This window comes from Bos indicus, chromosome 4, assembly GCF_029378745.1.
Source record: "Bos indicus isolate NIAB-ARS_2022 breed Sahiwal x Tharparkar chromosome 4, NIAB-ARS_B.indTharparkar_mat_pri_1.0, whole genome shotgun sequence".
Classification (NCBI taxonomy): domain Eukaryota; kingdom Metazoa; phylum Chordata; class Mammalia; order Artiodactyla; family Bovidae; genus Bos; species Bos indicus.
This window is the reverse complement of record NC_091763.1, coordinates 105,324,992-105,330,990: the sequence shown is the minus strand read 5'-3', so window position 1 is coordinate 105,330,990 and position 5,999 is coordinate 105,324,992.

Here is a 5,999-nt window from a genome sequence, read left to right as displayed (position 1 = left end):
CTCAGCCAAAGAGCTTTACCACCTGGGCAAGAAGGCCTAGCAGAAGGAAACAGAGCTACTGAAACAAGGAGGAGAGAGAATGTAAGCTGACACGTTCCCCAGTTCCAGCCCTGCTTTCCTTCGGCCAACTAACAGCTACACGGAGACATGCCGTTGGTTTTCTCACTTAAGTACCGTGCACCTGTAAGATCTCAGCTTCTCCCTATTTCCATTCTGATTAAAGAAGGCTGCAGTAACTTTTTGAGCAATTAAATCCAATTTATGTATAGAACTCCCGCAGTCTCCCTGAACCCACGTGCTACCAACTACTAGGGAGCCACTTGGATTCTTTACTTTAGCATGGCTTTAAACATACACATTGGTATCTGTAATTTTACTTAACAATAAAATATTACAATTAATTTTTAAAAACACACATTTGCTAATTAGGAACAAGCTTATTATTGGAAAGACATCAACTCTTTTCTACCTCCCATTTAGAAATACAGCCCTCTTCTCTCCCCCCACTCACCACCCGCCCAGTGGGTAAAAGCAGTTCCTTAGAATTCAGTATCACCTGGATAGCATAATAATCGTCAAACGGCAGCTAACGTATCTTGGCTGGAGTTCATCTCTCTAACAGACACATACCTGAGATCTCTACCAGACACAACTGTCCTAATTCAGGCATCTCCACACTCTCCTCTCACCCCTGGGTATGAGCAGTTAAAGCTTTTAGAGAACTGGACACATTTTTATACCCCAAAGAAAAAAGAAAGGTAGAAAGATCAGCAACCCAGAAACAGATAAATGTATTACTAGAAAATGGTGACTACTTGGGCCCCAAATGCCTTATTTTGTAAAATGTATTTTCTTACTGTTTAGATATCTTTTACATACGTTATTCAATTTCTTTCTCAGAGTAGTCCATATGGGGGGTGGGGGATAAAAATAAAAAACACTTTGAGGAGCAAAATAAGGCCACTGATATCATTTTATAGGAGAAACCGTGTGAAAGCAATCTGTGAAAAACAAAAATGATGTAATGAGCCCCTGGTGCCCTCAGGGGAGACTCTGGAGGGACTGGACAGGAAAAAGTACTTGCATGACAGATGTGGACCCAAAGTGAGAGAACTGGTGAGGATGAGTTGGCTGTGCTAGGTCTCAGCCGTGGCATGCCAACTCTCAGCTGCAGCAAGTGGGATCTAGCTCCCAACCAGGGATCGAACCCAGGTCCCCCGAATTGACAGCAGGGATTTTTAGCCACTGGACCCCCAAGGTGGTCCTGGGTTTGGTCTTGAATGAAACAAACTCACTGTCCCATCTCTTGATGGTCTTCGGTCACCCATTACTTGGCACCCACTTTTCACCTTCTCTCTCTTTACCAATCCTTCCACTCCTTTCTCCCCTCTCACTCTCTTCCTATTCCCCACCTGAACTCATGAGGAGCTTAATCCAAGAGAAGAGTAACTAGGGACATACGAAAGTGTCTTCTCAGCTAAACACCTTCTCATGCCCCAGCTTTTTAGGTGTGCACAGCACCCAAGCCTTCTTTTGTCCTTCCCGGTCCCTCCTGCTATGCCGACTTTCCAGATCATTCAACAGGGTAGCTCCCTGCTCACCTTGGTCAGAGAGCTGGCATCCCACAGGCTTCCCTGGTGGCTCAGATGGTAAAGAATCTGCCTGCAATGCAGGAGGCCTGGGTCTGATCCCTGAGTCTTCAGGAAGATCCCCTGGGTTAGGAAGATCCCCTGGAGAAGGAAATAGCAACCTACTCCAGTGTTCTTGCCTGGGGAATTCCACGGACAGAGGAGCCTGGTGGGGTCCATGGGGTTACAAGGAGTTGGACATGACTGAGCAACTAATGCTTTCACTTTTTCACAAAGAAGTTCCTGTTAACTGAGATTCTGGGCTTTGGAGTTGGGTTCTTGTTTACAAACCAGGAGGCCATATGATATAATTCCTTCACTACAGCCTTGGTGGCTATCAATTTTCCCTTCTTGAGGTCGTAACTAGTCATTCTCACCTCTCCAGGGCAGCTGGACACTGGTTCTGCTCTCAGGGAGGATGAGACTAACCTGAAACAGTCTGGATCACAGGCCTGCAGGCAGAGCACAGGGTTGGTCCATTTGTTTTCACCATCACCCCTGCCTTTCCTCTCTGCCTTGCTTGAATTCTGAATTACCTTTATTTAGGACTGCACTGTTTGCCTAGGGCGGCAACTATGCCATCATGATGACCTAGATCTTATGTTATCAGTAGTAATTCTATCAGAAACTTGTGCCATTCACCTTCCGTGTATTAGCACTCAGCAGATGAATTTGCACTCAAAATGCTAGCAAATTTGGAAAACTCAGCAGTGGCCACAGGACTGGAAAAGGTCAGTTCATTCCAATCCCAAAGAAAGGCAATGCCAAAGAATGCTCAAACTACCACACAATTGTACTCATCTTACATGTTAGTAAAGTAATGCTCAAAATTCTCCAAGCCAGGCTTCAACAGTACATAACCGTGGAAATTCCAGATGGAATTTTGAGATGTGGAACTGTGAAATTCCAGATGTTCAAGTTTGTTTTAGAAAAGGCAGAGGAACCAGAGATCAAATTGCCAGCATCTGTTGGATTATCAAAAAATCAAGAGAGTTCCAGAAAAACATCTATTTCTGCTTTATTGACTATGCCAAAGCCTTTGACTGTGTGGATCACAATAAACTGCGGAAAATTCTTCAAGAGATGGGAATACCAGACCACCTGACCTGCCTCCTGAGAAATCTGTATGCAGGTCAGGAAGCAATGGTTGGAACCAAACATGGAGCGACAGACTGGTTCCAAATCAGGAAAGGAGTACATCAAGGCTGTATATTGTCACCATGCTTATTTAACTTATATGCAGAGTATGTCATGAGAAATGCTGGGCTGGAGGAAGCACAAGATAGAATCAAGATTGCTAGGAGAAATATCAATAATCTCAGATATGCAGATGACACCACTCTTATGGCAGAAAGTGAAGAAGAATTAAAGAGCCTCTTGATGAAAGTGAAAGAGGGGAGCGAAAAAGTTGGCTTAAAGCTCAACATTCAGAAAATTAAGATCTTGGCATCTGGTCCCATCACTTCATGGCAAATAGATGGGGAAACAGTGGAAACAGTGACAGACTTTATTTTTGGGGGCTCCAAAATCACTGCAGATGGTGACTGCAGCCACGAAATTAAAAGACACTTGCTCCTCGAAAGAAAAGTTATGACCAATCTAGACAGCATATTACAAAACAGAGACATTACTTTGCCAACAAAGGTCCATCTAGTCAAGGCTATGGTTTTTCCAGTAGTCATGTAGGGACGTGAGAGTTGAACTATAAAAAAAGCTGAGTGCTGAAGAATTGATGCTTTTTAACTGTGGTGTTGGAGAAGACTCTTGAGAGTCCCTTGGACTGCAAGGAGATCCAACCAGTCCATCCTAAAGGAAATCAGTCCTGAATATTCATTGGAAGGACTGACGCTAAAGCCGAAACTGCAATACTTTGGCCACCTGATGCGAAGAACTGACTCATTGGAAAAGACCCTGATGCTGGGAAAGATTGAAAGCGGGAGAAGAAGGGGATGACAGAGGATGAGATGGTTGGATGGCATCACCTACTCAATGGGCATGAGTTTGAATAGGCTCCAGGAGTTGGTGATGAACAGGGAAGCCTGGAATGCTGCAGTCCATAGGGTTGCAGAGAGTCAGACATGACTGAGCAACTGAACTGAACTGATGATTGTCGCTAAGGCCTCAGATATAACTAGTTATAATGCATGCATGCGTGCTAAGTCGCTTCAGTTGTGTCTGACTCTGTGGGCCTGTGGACTGTAGCCCGCCAGGCTCCTCTGTCCATGGAATTCTCCAGGCAAGAATACTGGAGTGTGTTGCCACCTCGTCCTCCAGGAGCTCTTCCCAACCCAGGGATCAAACCCATGTCTGTTGCATCTCTTGCATTGGCAGGCAGGTTCTTTCCGGCAAGTGCCACCTGGAAATCCCAACTAGTTATAATAACAAGTGCAAAAAAAAATTTTCCCAATCTGGAAAATAGAACAGTCAGGATTGGGCAGTCACTGACCTTGATGGCCCAAGGGTCCCTGGAGATGCACATCTCTGTCTGGTCCACAGCCCTGTTGTTTTTGGTGTCACACTTTACTCTTTTCTTTGTCCTTATCCTCTTTACATTGTGCAAGATTGCATCTTTGCTTCAGCGCGTGTTAATAGGCTCCCATCCCAGGCACAAAGCTTCCCATCACAGTTGAGATGAGACGTCAGAAGGGGAACCCAAATAATCTGTGGCAATAAGAGGAAAAGCGAGGGAAGGATTTTTCTCTTAAAGTGGAACACGTTATGGGTGTTCCATAAGCTGTTTTTGAATGGACTTGGGAACATAAAATTAATGTATCTCAATTTTTGTTAAAAGTACTCAGTATTGGACTTTTTTTTTTAATTCAAACATTTCTCATATCGTTATAAGGATTTCTGCAGAGCAGGAAAGTCATGTCCTCAGGAGTGAGATACACAAGGAGGAACTCATCTTTGAATCTCAGGGCCAGGTTCCCCAAACCACGTGCCTGGGGAAAGCTCTCATTCTACTGACACTGCTGAGTGATGAGAAAGCTCCCAAACTCAGAGCTCTGACCAAACTTCAATTTTGACGGCTCTGAACATCGCTGACAATCTCTGATGGGAAGAACAGAAGCAGGAAAATCCAGCTAATTCCAGTCGGATTTGCAAGAGGTAGAAATTTACATTTCACCCACTCCAGTACTCTTGCCTGGAAAATCCCATGGACGGAGGAGCCTGGAAGGCTGCAGTCCATGGGGTTGCTGAGGGTTGAACGCAACTGAGCGACTTCACTTTCACTTTTCACTTTCATGCATTGGAGAAGGAAATGGCAACCCACTCCAGTGTTCTTGCCTGGAGAATCCCAGGGACGGTGAGCTGCCGTCTATGGGGTCGCACAGAGTCGGACACGACTGAATCGACTTAGTAGCAGCAGCAGAAATTTACATTTACATTGAAAAGGCATACCGTTCCTTTTCAAAAGTAAAACTAAGGCCATGGGAAATACTTGAGAGTCTATTGCTTCAAGAAGGGACATGACGACCTGATCTCCTCAATCCGGAAGGAGAAATGTAAAAAACGTTTGAACAAGCTAAAGTGAAGCTCTGCCACGTTTTTTCCTGAAGACTGAATTAAGAGTGAGTCAGTCAATCCAGACTCTGAAAAAATACCAATGTTGGATCATGGTGTATTTGATAGGACTCTCCCACTGGGAACCACTGGGGGGTCTGGTTTCCCAGGTAAGAATTGGGCGTTTTTACCGCCAGACTTTCTGGGAAGAGGAGAAAAGCTGACCTTTATCTCCAGCATGTGCCCGGTAGAGGCAACAGGGAGATAGTGAAGGACAGGGAAGCCTGGCGTGCTGCAGTCCATGGGGTCACAAAGAGTCAGACACGACGGAACGACTGAACGACAACCACAGAGGAAACAGAGCAGCAGTCAAGGTTTTCAGGAAAGGGCCTTCGGGCCTCGTTAACAGGTAGAGGCGTCACTGCCAGGTCACTGAGGAAATAGGAAGTCGAGGCAGTGATATCTCGAACATCCCTCAGGCTTCAACCCCATTGTCTTCCTTGAACTTATCTTGCTCAGTCTCTCATCACAACCAGAAATCCGGAAATGTTGCTTCAACCCTGGTGGGGGTGGGGGAGGGGTGTTGGGGTGGAAACTTGCAATAACTTAGAGAAAAGCAGAACACGTTCATTACCGACATGTGACATGTGTTACTTAGCAACCTTGACAGTTCCTCAGCGGCTGTGGCCTAGAGCAGGTCCAAAGACGGGTGCAGCTGTCCCAGTCCTGGACCCATCCAGGGGTCCCGGGTGTTCCTGCTTCTAAGAGTCCTCTTCCCAAGACAAATCAAAAAGAAACCGAAAGTCAGACATATCTGACTCTTTGCAATCCCATGGACTATACAGTCCATGGAATTCTCCAGGCCAG